At 49.0% G+C, this 15,668-nt stretch overlaps 1 pseudogene across 1 annotated transcript; it reads right to left on the bottom strand.

Moving 5' to 3' along the window:
- Window positions 1-821: 821 nt before the first annotated feature.
- On the bottom strand, window positions 822-12,801 carry LOC144611774 (dynein axonemal assembly factor 10-like; annotated as a pseudogene). Its single transcript, XR_013549576.1, has 8 exons — window positions 12,489-12,801; window positions 9,880-9,980; window positions 7,405-7,535; window positions 6,645-6,747; window positions 5,745-5,860; window positions 4,012-4,146; window positions 2,078-2,175; window positions 822-1,223 (listed from the first exon to the last, which is right to left on the bottom strand). The product of XR_013549576.1 is annotated as a dynein axonemal assembly factor 10-like (transcript).
- Window positions 12,802-15,668: the final 2,867 nt, after the last annotated feature.

The following is a 15,668-nucleotide window of genomic DNA, read 5'->3' on the forward strand; positions in this document are numbered from 1 at the left end:
TGCAATGACAAGGATGCAAGATTGAGATAACTTACGAGTTTTGTTATTTCATCTTCACACTTTTGTTCTTTCACTTCACACAGTACCGTTTAACTTTTTAACCATTATTTCCCGCATTTATTACCACATCCGGCTTAACTCTAAACCGATTAACAATCAGATTGAATGATGCCAGAACTACAATCTTGCTCTTGTCAGAAGAAGGTGCCCGAAACGTCACCTATCCTTTTTCTCCAGAGCTGCTGCCTGACTGACCCGCTGTGTTACTTTAGCAATTTGTGTCAATCTGTTATTGCATTAAAAGGCCCGTAAAACAGCACTTTATTTTAGAGATACAGCACGTAAACAGGCCCACAGAGTCCACCCCGATCACTAGCACTATCCTAAACACTAGGGATCATTTGACAATTTTACCAAAGCCAATTAACCTAGAAACATATATGCCAATTAACCTCGAAACCAGAGAATACCCACGCGGTCACAGAGAGAAGGGACAAGCTTGGTATAGACAGCGTCCATCGTCAGGATCGAACCCGGGTCTCTGGCGCTGCAAGCCAACAACTGCCGCTGTGCTGCCCCACTGTACATTTTTCACTGTATGTCAGAACAAGTTACAAATAAACAAATACCAAAGACAGTGTTTGTTTGGGCTGGTGATAGGTGATATGCAGCAACTCTACCGCTGTGCCACTGTGCTGTCCAAAGATTTACTTTGTTTAACTGCTACATATGAGAAGTGAACACTTGTGTGCAGTTTTGCATCCAGGACTAAACGCACCACAGTTTAGTGTTCACAGTTTCTTTATTAAACCAAGGTCCCAACGTGACAATGAGATGACAAGTCTTTGCATTGAAAGATACAGTTCGTCTCAATGCTGTTACAGTGTAAACTCCTGCTAACAAAATACAGTATTGTGACTTTTGACACCTTGTGCCTCTGCGGGGGGGGGGGTCTCTTTAACATACAACACCCTTGCTGATTGCTAAAAAAGCTTCAAGTAAAAAAGATTGTTCTAGTTGTCACCTGCTGTTCCATCTAGAAGCCCTGCTGATCTGCAACAAAGACGATGTGGACTTTGTGGTCAAAAGACGCAGAGATACAGAGCCCTTGCTTGTCAGCGTTCCAGTCCAGACTCCCGATGGGTTGTGAGGAGAGGGAGATGCTGTTCAGGAGGGTGGGACCTGCAGAATCCTTACCCTCTCGTTCGTGGTCAGTCCTTCCGCTGGAGAGAGAAAGAAAAAGATGCACAGGAGAGGTCCAAAGTGCGTGCGCCTGCTCTGTCTGCCTCGCTGGGGTCAAAGACCTCTGCTGCGAATCACGCGGAGTAAACAAAAAATCACCGTGACCCTTGGGCGAGGGGAGGGTAGAATTTGCCAAAGCTCCTGGGACAATGGCGCAGCGGGTGGAGCTGCTGCCTCACAGCGCCGGAGGGTGCAGGTTCGATCCTGATCTCGGGCGCTGTCTGCGTGTGGAGTTTGCACGTTCTCCTTGTGTCCGCGTAAGTTTCCTTCCACATCCCAAAGACGTGCGTGTTTGTGGGCTCATCGGCCCTCTGTAAACAGCCTCCTGGTGTGACGAGGCTGTGTTTTTTTCCACACAGAGAGTGGTGAATCTGTGGAATTCTCTGCCACAGAAGGTAGTTGAGGCCAGTTCATTGGCTACATTTAAGAGGGAGTTAGATGTGGCCCTTGTGGCTAAAGGGGTCGGGGGGGGGGGGGTATGGAGAGAAGGCAGGTACGGGAGACTGAGTTGGATGATCAGCCATGATCATATTGAATGGCGGTGCAGGCTCGAAGGGCCGAATGGCCTACTCCTGCACCTATTTTCTATGAGAGAGATTGAGAAAGTGGGACGATGCAGAACTGGTGGGAACGGGTGAGGTTTAGTCGGCGCGGTCTCTTCTCTCCAGAGATGCTGCCTGACCCGCTGAGCAACTCCAGCTTTTTTGTGTCTGTCTTCGGACTGAAACCGTTCATTGCAGACCCAGCCAAGACCGCTCTCTCTCTCCACCCCCCCCCCCCCCCCCCATGCCCAGTGCCTTTAGCTGCTACCCAATGCAAAGACACGACCACTTACTGTCTCCACAGATGCAGACTGCCAGCCCCGCCGCTTGTTGCAAAGATGGTTCGGTTCTGTGGCAAGTGCCTGACCGTCCAGGCTGTGAATTTGTACGGCTTTGCAAAACGACAAAAGAAAATGCGCCGGTTACTTAACGGGAGTGTAACACAGACTTGCCCCACGCACAGGGTCGCCAACCGTCCAGTGTTAGCCGGGACATCCCGTATTTTGGGCTAAGTTAGTTTGTCCCGTACGGGGACCGCCCCTGTCCCGTATTAGTAGGGTTGCCAACTTCCTCACTCTCGAATACGGGACAAAGGGTGACGTCACCGCCCCGTGCCCCACGTGACCTCACCCAGCCAGCGGCCACGTGCTCCCGCTCCACCAATGGCGGCCGCACACATATAAACACACAAACACACTCACACATACACACACTCACACATACACACACTCATACGCACACATACATATACACTCACACGTACACACACTCACACATACACACGCGCGCACACACACATATACACACACATACACACGTTCATACGCACACACACATACACTCACACGTACACACTCACACATACACACACTCACACATACACACACTCATACGCACACATACATATACACACACACTCACACATTCACACACACTCACACGTACACACACTCATACACACACACCATTGGTGTAGCAGGAGCACGTGGCCGCCGGCTGGGTGAGGTCACGTGGGGCGCGGGGCGGTGACGTCACCTTGTCCCGTATTTGGGAGTGAGGAAGTTGGCAACCCTACTCCTTTAAAATTTGCCCCTCACACCTATGGGGTGAGCTACGCCCTTTGATCTTTGACATCCCCAGCCTGGGAAAATGGTTCTGACTGCCTAATGGTATACACACTTTAACCCAGGTTACTCTGACAGCATCTCCCAAGCCCGCAAAACTGCCCACGCTCTCATCACGCTGCTACCATCGGGAAGAAGGTACTGGAGCCTGAGAACCGGGACCTCCAGGCTCAAGAATTGAGGAGCAATTTCTTTAGTCAAGAGGGCGGTGAAGCTGTGGAACTCATTGCCACTGAGGGCTGCAGAGGCCAAGTCAATAGATATTGTTAAAGGGTGGAGACTGATAGATCCTTGATCAGCAGGGGTGATAGGGAGAAGGCAGGAGAATGGGGTTAGGAGGGAGAGATGGATCAGCCATGATTCAGTCTGAAGAAGGGTCTCGACCCGAAACGTCACCCATTCCTTCTCTCCAGAGATGCTGCCCGACCCGCTGAGTTACTCCTGCATTTTGTGAAACCTTCGATTTGTACCAGCATCTGCAGTTATCTTCCTACACAGCCATGATTGAATGGTGGAGTAGACTGGATGGGCCATAGAACCATAGGTGCAGGAATAGGCCATTCGGCCCCTCGAGCTAGCATCACCATTCAATATGATCATGGCTGATCATCTAAAATCAGTACCCCGTTCCTGCTTTTTTCCCCCGTATCATATCATATCATATCATATATATACAGCCGGAAACAGGCCTTTTTCGGCCCTCCAAGTCCGTGCCGCCCAGCGATCCCCGCACATCAACACTATCCTACACCCACTAGGGACAATTTTTTTTTACATTTACCCAGCCAATTAACCTACATACCTGTACGTCTTTGGAGTGTGGGAGGAAACCGAAGATCTCGGAGAAAAACCAACGCAGGTCAGGGGGAGAGCGTACAAACTCCTTACAGTGCAGCACCCATAGTCAGGATCGAACCTGAGTCTCCGGCGCTGCATTCGCTGTAAAGCAGCAACTCTGCCGCTGCGCCACCGTGCCGCCCTCGAACCGTACACAAGTAGAACAGGTAGTGTAGAAGGGAAAAACACCAGGGGGTACAGAACACAGTGTCACCGCATTGTTGCCTGGCAGTGCTGGTCAGAGGGTATCCTTGCCCACACCTCACCTTCTCACTCTGACACACCAAGTCGCTGTTGGCATTGAAGGCCTGCAGGTTGAAGACGTGCACCCTGCCCTCCAGCGTGGTCGCCACCAGCTTATGTAGACTCCTCTCCTTCCCATCAAACTCCACGCAACACACCTGTACAGGGAGAAAGCCCAGAGGCCTCTCTAAGCTTCAAGGTTCAGCAGCGTGACCCTCTACCTCCCTTCTCTGTCACATGAGGAACGATTGGAACGACCAGGCTTGTATTCAAAGGATGAGAGGGGATATTATAGAGACGTATAAAATGATAAAAGGACTGGACAAGCTAGATGCAGGAAAAATGATCCCAATGTTGGGGGAGTCCAGAACCAGGGGCCACAGTCTAAGAATAGAAACATAGAAAATAGGTGCAGGAGTAGGCCATTCGGCCCTTCGAGCCTGCACCGCCATTCAATATGATCATGGCTGATCATCCAGCTCAGTAACCTGTACCTGCCATCTCTCCATACCCCCTGATCCCTTTAGCCACAAGGGCCACATCCAACTCCCTCTTAAATATAGCCAATGAACTGGCCTCAACTACCTTCTGTGGCAGAGAAAGGGGAGGCCATTTAAAACTGAGGTGAGAAAAAACCTTTTCACCCAGAGATTTGTGGAATTCACTGCCACAGAAGGCAGTGGAGGCAAATTCACTGGATGAATTTAGAAGAGAGTTAGATAGAGCTCTAGGGGCTAGCGGAATCAAGGGATATGGGGAGAAGGCAGGCACGGGTTACTAATTGTGGATGATCAGCCATGATCACAATGAATGGCGGTGCTGGCTCGAAGGGCCAAATGGCTTCCTCCTGCACCTATTTTCTAGGTTTCTATGTTTCTGCTCCCAAGATGTTCTTCCTCATTAATGATAAAATCCCACAGGCCACAACAACCCTCGGCTAGAGAGTTATCAGATTGTCATAGAGTTGTGTAACCTTGTGAAGGGCGATTGCAGAACATAGAACAGTACAGCACAGGAAGAGGCCCTTCGGCCCACAATGTCCCTGCCAAACATAGAGTCTTGCAGCGTGGAAACCGGCCCTTCGGCCCAACATGCCCCATCTACATTATTCCCACCCAACTGCGTTTGGCCCATACCCTCTAAAACAGCATCTCAACTGGGGTTCCCAGGAGCCCAAGGGTTCCGCGAGAAACAGTGATAAATAGGCTAATCATATGTAGATGCATTTTTGAGTAATTTTTGTGATTAATTTCATATTCGCAATTTTATTATACATGTAAGGCAAATTAGTGGGTATTATAATAAAAGTCTTCACCCTGTTACATCATGTAAATTCAAGTTTAACTTTAAGCTTATAAAAGAGAAAGAAATAGATGAATAAAGATATGTAATAGTTTTTCTGTTGGGGTTCCCTGAGGCGTGAAAATAACTTCAAGGGTTCTGCAAGAGTAACAAGGTCGAGAAACGATGGTCCAAACCTATCAAGTTCATGTACCTGCCTAAATGTTGCTGAACCATGATGTCAAGTTAAACCAATCTCGAAATATCTCTCCATTCCCGGCCGATCTGACAGCCTCTCAGACTCCACTATCACCTCTGCCTCCACCAGGCCCACCCTCATTGCTGCCAGGGTCAGCTCCCTCAGTCTGAAGAAGGGTCCCGACCCGAAACGTCACCCATTCCTCCTCTCCAGGGATGCTGCCCGTCCCGCTGAGTTACTCCAGCGTTTGGGGTCTTGACTTCAGCTCCAACTTACCCCGCTCTTGACACTGGTCTCCCATCGCACCTCCATGTTGCGCAGGTCGAAGAGCTTTATGTCCCCGTTATCATATCCAGCGCACACACAGCGGTCCCACGGGGTACACGCGTGACCTGCACCAGCCCAAACATACATGTCATTGGTATGACAGGGAGCGTGTGTGAGAGAGTGCCTGTGTGTGAGAGGCAGTGTGTGTAAATGAATATGTGTGAGGGAGTGTGTGTGTAAATGAGTGTGAGAAGGGGAGTGTGTGTGTAAAAGAAGGGATGTGTGGGAGAGGGAGTGTGTGTGTGTGTCAGGGAGTGTGAGAGTGTGTGAGGGTATGTATGTGGGAGTGTGTTCGGGGGGAGTGTGCCCATGTGTGAGAGGGTGTGTGTGAGTGAGTGTGTGTGAGAGGGGGAGTGTACTTGTAAGTGAGTATGTGTGTGAGAGAGGGGAAATGTGTGTGAGAGGGAATGTGAGGGTGTGTGTGTGTGTGAGTGAGGGTGTGTGTGAGGGTGAGTGTGTGTGAGGGTGAGTGTATGTGAGTGAGTGTGTGTGTGAGTGACGGTGTGTGTGAGGGTGAGTGTGTGTGAGAGGGTGTGTGTGAGGGTGAGTGTGTGTGAGTGAGTGTGTGTGAGTGATGGTGTGTGGGAGTGTGTGTGTGTGAGTGAGAGTGTGTGGAAGTGTGTGAGAGTGTGTGTGTGAGTGAGTGTGAGAGTGAGTGTGTGTGAGTGAGAGTGTGTGTGTGTGTGTGTGAGTGTGTGTGTGTGTGAGTGAGTGTGTGTGGAAGTGTGTGTGAGTGAGAGTGTGTGTGTGAGTGAGTGTGTATGGAAGTGTGGGTGGGTGGGTGTGTGTGAGTGTGTGTGAGAGGGGGAGTGCATGGTAAAGTGTGCCGGTCGGTGTGCAGGATCTCACCAAAGGCGACAGCCCAGCAGTCCCTCCTGTGAACCCCATGTGCGGGCTCCATGTTTGCCACGGGCAGGTCCTTCTGCCGAGAGTCCCCACACCTTGACCGTGCCTGTAGGGAGAGGGTAAAGAGCTGCCCAGCTGGATATCCTGCCTCCTCCTCACCGCCTTCCCACCAAACTCCACCATTACCCAAGTGATTCTGGCAAAGTGACATTGTCATACAGCACAGACACAGGCCCTTCGGCCCACCATGTCCATGCTGACCATCAAGTACCCATCCATAACATTCCCATTTTGAAAATAGAACAGCACGGACACAGGCCCTTCGGCCCCGGTGCTATGTTTTTGGACACCTCTGCTGTGGGGGAACTCTGCCCGATCTAAGCCCCTCTCTCAGATTCCACTCTCCCACCGCCTTCTCCGCTCCGTCTCTCCGGCTTACCCTAGTCCCGAAGATAGACCACAAAATGCTGGGGTAACTCAGCGGGACAGGCAGCATCTCTGGAGAGAAGGAACGGGTGAAGTTTCGGGTCGAGGCCCTTCTTCGGACTGAGAGTCAGGGGCGAGGGAGACACAGAGAGATACACAAGGAAGTGTAAGGTGTAAAGTCTGGACTTGAAACGTCACCCATTCCTTCTCTCCAGGGATGCTGCCCGCCCCGCTGAGTTACTCCAGCATTTTGCGTCTATCTTCGGTGTAAACCAGCATCTGCAGTCCCTTCTTGCACATTTACTCTGGTCCGGTCTGTGTTTATTTCACTACTCACCGTCTCTGCTACCAGTGACAATTTCCGGAGCACCCTCGCCAATTCCCAGTCCACCCACACCATCAATGGAGTTGATGATCTCCTGATGTGCTTTTGCCGCGTAGAGGGGAATCGCAGGTGCCTCCAGGTTCCTGCAAGGAGACACAAGAGCTTCCTTAGACTTACACTAAACTAAATTAGATTTTAGACTTTTGACTTCGAGTCACAGTGTGGAAACAGGCCCTTCGGCCCAACTTGCCCACACCAGCCAACATGTCCCATCTACACTAGTCCCACCTGACTACGCTTGGTCAATATCCCTCCAAACCTGTCCTGTCCATGTACCTGTCTTAACTGTTTCTTAAATGTTGGGATAGTCCCAGCCTCAACTACCTCCTCTGGCAGCTCGATCCATACACCCACCACCCTTTGTGTGGAAAAAGTTACCCCTCAAATTCCTATTAAATCTTTTCCACTTCACCTTGAACCTATGTCCTCTGGTCCACGATTCCCCTGCTCTGGGCAAGAGACTCTGTGCATCCACCTGATCTATTCCTCTCATGATTTTATACATAAGAGTACTTAAGAGGTGCACTTGGCTTAACCTTCTCTCCGTGAATTTAAATGTGTTTGCCATCCACAAACTGCTATTCTTGCACAATAGTCATTGTTTTCAAAAAGGGCCTCGACCCGAAACGTCACCTGTTCCTTTTCTCCGGAGATGATGTCTGAGTTACTCCAGCTTTTTGTGTCTATTATCAATTTAAACCAGCATCTGCAGTTCCTTTTTTCCCCCTGCACATCTGTAGTTCCTTCCTACACTACAATCATTGCACTTGGCTTAGTTTAGAGATACAGCATAGGGCGGCACGGTAGCGTAGCGGTAGAGTTGCTGCTTTACAGCGAATGCAGCGCCGGAGACTCAGGTTCGATCCTGACTACGGGTGCTGCACTGTAAGGAGTTTGTATGTTCTCCCCGTGACCTGCGTGGGTTTTCTCCGAGATCTTCGGTTTCCTCCCACACTCCAAAGACGTACAGGTATGTAGGTTAATTGGCTGGGTAAATGTAAAAATTGTCCCTAGTGGGTGTAGGATAGTGTTAATGTGCGGGGATCGCTGGGCGGCACGGACTTGGTGGGCCGAAAAGGCCTGTTTCCGGCTGTATATATATGATATGATATGAAACAGGCCCTTCGGCCCACCTAATCCACACAGACCATCGATCACCCAATACACTAGCACTATCTATGTTTTCTATTGGAATCAAGGGATATGGGGAGAAGGCAGGCACAGGTTACTGATTGTGGATGATCAGCCATGATCACATTGAATGGCAGTGCTGGTTCGAAGGGCCAAATGGCCTCCTCCTGCACCTATTTTCTATGTTTTCTATATTTCATCTACACACTAGGGACAATTCACAATTTTTTTAGATACATATTAAATCTTTCCTTTCTCACCTTAAACCTATGCCCTCTGGATTCCCCTGCTCTGGGTAAAAGATTGATACTCTTATCACTTACAGTCTGAAGGGCGTGCAGTGTAGGTTGACTAGGTTAATTCCCGGAATGGCGAGACTGTCGTATGTTGAAAGACTGGAGCGGCTAGGCTTGTATACACTGGAATTTAGAAGGATGAGAGGGGATCTTATCGAAACGTGTAAGATTATTAAGGGGTCGGACACGTTAGAGGCAGGAAACATGTTCCCAATGTTGGGGGAGTCCAGAACCAGGGGCCACAATTTAAGAATAAGGGGTCGGCCATTTAGAACGGAGATGAGGAAAAACTTTTTCAGTCAGAGAGTTGTGAATCTATGGAATTCTCTGCCTCAGAAGGCAGTGGAGGCCAATTCTCTGAATGCATTCAAGAGAGAGCTAGATAGAGCTCTTAAGGATAGCGGAGTCAGGGGGTATGGGGAGAAGGCAGGAACGGGGTACTGATTGAGAATGATCAGCCATGATCACATTGAATGGCGGTGCTGGCTCGAAGAGCTGAATGGCCTACTCCTGCACCTATTGTCTATTGAAGAAGGGTCTCGACCCGAAACATCGCCCATTCCTTCTCTCCAGAGAGGCTGCCTGTCCTGTCCCGCTGAGTTACTCCAGCATTTTGTGTCTATCTACACTGATCACTCTTTGCTTAATATCCTGGGACAGCATTTGCTTCCACTCTTTGAAATAACGTGTCATTATGCAACTAAAATAGTTTTTGCCTTAATTCCCAAATGGAGTTATTAAAGAGCCCTTGTATTGAACACTTCTGTGTGGAAAGAAGTGTATAGGCACATGATAAGGGAATAACATTTAGTGCAAAGTAGAGCCAGCAAAGTCCAATCAAGGATAGTCCGAGGGTCCCCATTGAGGTAGATAGTAGTTCTAGTCTCCGACCAAAGTCCTATGGAGCTGCAATATGATTCCCTGACTTTGGGACCCTGAGGTTTGAGGCTCTATCTCAGTCCACCAGACAGCTGTACATTACCAGATGTGTGCAAGTTACCAGATGTGGAGGTTGCCATCAAAGTCTCCAGTCGCCAGGTGCCTCTGCTGTAGAGAAGATGCTCCAAATGTCCCACATCGGAACGCTCTCGGCTTCTCAATCTAGGAGATAGAGGAGACATAGAAACATCGAAACATAGAAAATAGGTGCAGGAGTAGGCCATTCGGCCCTTCGAGCCTGCACCGCCATTCAATATGATCATGGCTGATCATCCAACTCAGTATCCCGTACCTGCCTTCTCTCCATACCCCCTGATCCCTTTAGCCACATTGGCCACATCTAACTCCCTCTTAAATATAGCCAATGAATTGGCCTCAGCTACCTTCTGTGGCAGAGAATTCCACAGATTCACCACTCTCTGTGTGGAAAAAAAAAACGTTCTCATCTCAGTCCTAAAAGACTTCCCCCCTTATCCTTAAATCGTGACCCCTTGTTCTGGACTTCCCCAACATCGGGAACAATCTTCCTGCATCTAGCCTGTCCAACCCCTTAAGAATTTTGTACGTTTCTATAAGATCCCCCCTCTTGAGACGGCAGTATTAGTGAGCCCTTAGCGTCATGGGGCACAGAAACTGGCCATTCAACCCATCGCAGCTGACTGACCATCTGATACTGTATATGACCATACCAATATGATTCTCTGCAATTACGATCTACCATAGACTTTGTTTCATTTATTAATTTATTTTTTGTGTTAACATTTTTTTTCCTATTCTGTTTTGTAGTTTAGCACAATCCGCAGGCGTTGCCACTTTCATTTCACTGCAAATGTATGTGACAAATAAACTTGACTTGACTTGACATATATATAATATATATCATAAAATATTTAAACTGTAAACCTTTCACCAAGTTAATTGGCCTCTGCAAATTGCCCCTGGTGTGTGGCAGGTGGATGGGAAAGTGGGATAACATAGAACTAGGGTGATCGAAGGTATTTATTCACAAAGTGCTGGAGTAACTCAGTAGGTCGGGCAGCATCTCGGAAGAGAAGGAAAGGGGTGACGTTTCGGGTCGAGACCCTTCTTCAGACTAGGGTGATCAATGGTCGGCATGGACTCAGTGGGCCGAAGGGCCTGTTTCCATGCTGTATCACTAAAACAAACCGACCCAACTTGGGCAAAGATGCCAACTAACGGATACATTTAAAATGACTTTGTCACACGTTATCTTTGCCTTTCCTGTCACTGCAATTTTGCCTCCAGGAATGTTTCAAGAAACAAAGTCAGGATTATGGTTCCATAAAATAAAAATCACAAAACTCTCAACACGACAGGAAAAGTTTGCCGCTGAAAACTCAGACCGCGTCCTCTGGAATGTCGGAGGTTGAGGAGAGACCTGGTGGAAGTATATAAAACGATGAGAGGCATAGATAGGGTAGACAGTCAGAACCTTTTCTCCAGCAGTGGAAATATTAAAGACTAGAGGGCACAGCTTTAAGGTGAGAGGGGCAAAGTCTAAAGGAGATGTATGGGGGCAAGTGTTTTACACAGAGTAGTGGTGGGTGCCAGGGGTGATGGTGGAGGCAGATATGATAGTGGCGTTTAAGAGGCTTTTGTACCTCTGGAACTGTTGCGCTACAATGCTGAGAACTATATTCTGCACTCTGCATCTTCTCCTTTGATCTATCTATTGTACTTGAGTTTGACCTGATCGTATCTTTGTACGGTATGTCAGATCTTTTTTTAGAGATACAGCGGGGAAACAGGCCCACCGTGTCCGCGCCGACCAGCGATCCCCACACATTAACACTATCCTACACCCATTACGGACATTTTTTTAACATTTACACCAAGCCAATTAACCTACAAACCTGTACGTCTTTGGAGTTTGGGAGGAAACCGGAGATCTCAGTGAAAGCAGCATCTGCAGTTCCTTGAAGCCGCCTGACCCGCTGTTACTCCAGCACTTTGTGTCTTTTTGTGCAAAGCAGCACCTGCAGTTCCTTGATGCTACCTGACTCGCTAAGTTCCTCCAGCACTTTGTGTCTTGTTGTGCAAAGCAGCACCTGCAGTTCCTTGATGCTACTGGACTCGACAAAGATCCTCCAGCACTTTGTGTCTTTTTGTGTAAATTAGCAGCTGCATTTCCTTGTTTCTACAGATGCCGCCTGACCCAGAGTTACTCCAGCACTTTGTGTCTTTTTGTGTAAACTAGCACGTGCAGTTCCTTGTAGCCGCCTGACCCGCTGAGTTACTCCAGCACTGTCTTCATTGTATCAATATTTGGCTACTCCAGCATTGTATCAATATTTGGCCACTGCGCGGGAGCTGATGTATCCTTTGTTGAGGTTACATTGTTACATTGTCTGGTTACATTGTGGCCGTCACTTGCAACAATGAGTCCCCTCCAGTTGTTACACGTGTAACAATGTGTACGAAGGAGCTGCCGACGCTGGTTGACATGGAAGAGAGGACAGAAAATGCTGGGAGTAACTCAGGCGTCTCTGGAGAGAAGGAATGGGTGGGGGTGGGATGGGGATGGGGTCTGGGGATGGGGTCTGGGGTGGGGTCGTGGGGTGGTCGAGACCCTTCTCCAGACCTGGATCATCGTCCTCCCCTCCCCTCCAGCGCCAAGCAAAGGCAAATGGAACAAAAGAAGGCAGTTACCGTGAGCACGTCCCTGATCTCCCCGCAAGATGTCCCGTACACACCGATCAGCCCGGTGCCCGGAGCCCGGCCGCCGGTGCCCGTCCCAAGGCAAACGAAACGGTTGCTGCACGGTATCCAGAGGCAGGCGAAGGGGATGAGGGGCAGCCTGCGGTGGGAGAGAGAGACCAGGCGAGGTTTGGGGCAGTTTGACATCGTGGGGAGTGAGAGAGGGGGCGGTCGCGGGGAGGAGATGAGCGATTAAGGAACGACCCCCCGTTTTATCAATGGGGGGGGGGGGGTTTAATTCAAATAACGCCGGGGCCGCGCTGTGTGTGTGTGAGTGAGTGAGTGAGTGAGTGAGTGGCCGAGTGGAATCATCGCCAAGCACTTTCCATTGTGAGCGTTTGGCCTCTCGGCACCAACCAGAGGGCGGGGGGGGTCCCAGCTCTGCCTCTCTCTGGCCGGGACAGAAGCCCCCTCGGAGCGGCCGCCGGTCCGGCTCGCAACAAGGGAAAACACGGTGGAAAGTGAAAGTTTGACGGGGAGGGGTGGAGCGAGTGCTGGCGGCCCGGACACTGACCTCGCCTGGCGGCCCGGGGAACAGCCCCGGCTCCCCGGGATAACCAGGCGCACCATACCACACGCTACCGTGCACACTAATGTACACGACTGCACACACAGTACTGGACACACCACTGAACACACCACTATAACACTACTGTACACACCACTATAACACAACTGTAGACACTATTGTACATGATTACACAGTACTGTACACACCACTATAACACTACTGCACACACCACTATAACACTACTGTAGACACTATTGTACATGATTACACAGTACTGTACACACCACTATAACACTACTGCACCCACCACTATAACACAACTGTATGACTGTACACACCACAGTACTACTGTACACACCACTATAACACAACTGTACACACTATTGTACATGACTGTACACACCACAGTAACACTACTGAACACACCACTATAACACAACTGTACACACCACTATAACACTACTGTACACACTATTGTACATGACTGTACACAGTACTGTACACACCACTAACACTACTGAACACAGCACAGTACACTACTGTACACACCACTATAACACAACTGTACACACTATTGTACATGACTGTACACACAGTACTGTACACACCACAGTAACACTACTGAACACACCATTATAACACTACTGTACACACTATTGTATATGACTGTACACAGTACTCTACACACCACCGTAACACTACTGTACACACCACTATAACACTACTGTACACTACTGTACACACATGACTGTACATGACTGTACACAGTACTCTACACACCACTGTAACACTACTGTACACACCACTATAACACTACTGTACACACTATTGTACATGACTGTACACACCACTAACACTACTGTTCATCACTGTACACACCACCGTAACACTACTGACCACACCATTATAACACTACTGTACATGACTGTACACAGTACTCTACATGCCACAGTAGGTTTTGTAGGTTAACTGGCCCTCTGTAAATTGTCCCCAGTGTGTAGCATAGAACTAGTGGCTGGGTGATTGCTGGTCAGCATGGACTGGGTGGGCCGAAGGGCCTGTTTCCAAGCTGTGTCTCTAAAATTATATCTAAAAACTAATACTATTATCGAAGCAGAATGGATTCTTATTTGCAGCAGCACAACAGGTATGTAAACAAAGCTACGCAAACACCTTAATAAAAGCAACAAATGGTTTAAAATCAGTTTTAGACAGGTACATGGATGGGAAAGATTTAGAGGGACATGGGCCAAACACGGGCAAGTGGGACTGGTGTAGATGGGGCATCTTGGTTGGCATGGGCAAGTTGGGCCAGAGGACCTGTTTCCAAATGACTCTAAGAGTGTCCCATTTCTCTGTGTGTAGGAAAGTGTGTGGGTATCGCTGGTCGGTGCGGATTCAGTGGGCCGAAGGGCCTGTTTCCACACTGTATCTCTAAAATACACGAATGATGAGGGGTGATCTGGTAGAGGTGATCTTGTAGAGGTGTATAAGATCATGAGAGGAATAGATCGGGTAGGTGCACAGAGTCTCTTGTACAGAGTAGGTGAATCGAGGACCAGAGGACATGTATTAAGGTGAAGGGAAAAAGATTTATTAGGAATCAGAGGGGTGACTTTTTCACACAAAGGGTGGTAGGTAGGTGGTGGGTGCATGGAACAAGCTGCCAGAGGAGGTAGTTGAGGCTGGGACTATCCCAACATTTAAGAAGCAGTTGGATAGGCACAAGGATAGGACAGAAGACAGACACAAAAAGCTGGAATGACTCAGCGGGTCGGGCAGCATCTCTGGAGAGAAGGAACGGGTGACGTTTCGGGTCGAGACCCTTCTTCAGACCGGTTCAGTCGTGCTGGGCTTTGTGCCAGTTAGTGGGAGTGGGGGAGGGGGAGGAGGGAGGGGAGGGGGAGTGGGATGGGGAGGGAGAGGGGGAGGGAGAGGAGGAAGGGGAGGGGGATGGGAGGGGTAAATGGGAGGGGGAGGAGGAGGGCTCCATTAATTCAACCTGATGTCTCACTCACTGAAGGTAGACACAAAATGCTGGAGTAATTCAGCGGGTCAGGCAGCATCTCAGGAGAGAAGGAATGGGTGACGTTTCGGGTCGAGACCCTTCTTCAGACTGAAGTGATCAGGTTAACAGTGATTGATTTTCCACCCTGAACTCCCGCAGGTCGGACACTGCTGTAACCAGTTGCTTCAATGCTTCTCTGCTCAATCCATCCAGCAGCTTGTATCAATCTCGGTCTGCCAAGTTCCAAACACTCAGTAGTAATCCCACTCATGCTTCATCGCTAATGTACATTTAATTCTTTGGTGATCAGCACAATTTATTTATGAACTGGAATTTAGAAGGATGAGAGGGGATCTTATCGAAACGTATAAGATTATTAAGGGGTTGAACACGTTAGAGGCAGGAAACATGTTCCCAATGTTGGGGGAGTCCAGAACAAGGGGCCACAGTTTAAGAATAAGGGATAGGCCATTTAGAACGGAGATGAGGAAAAACATTTTCAGTCAGAGAGTTGTGAATCTGTGGAATTCTCTGCCTCAGAAGGCAGTGGAGGCCAATTCTCTGAATGCATTCAAGAGAGAGCTGGATAGAGCTCTTAAGGATAGCGGAGTCA

This window comes from Rhinoraja longicauda, chromosome 41, assembly GCF_053455715.1.
Source record: "Rhinoraja longicauda isolate Sanriku21f chromosome 41, sRhiLon1.1, whole genome shotgun sequence".
In the NCBI taxonomy this organism is placed as follows: Eukaryota; Metazoa; Chordata; class Chondrichthyes; order Rajiformes; family Arhynchobatidae; genus Rhinoraja; species Rhinoraja longicauda.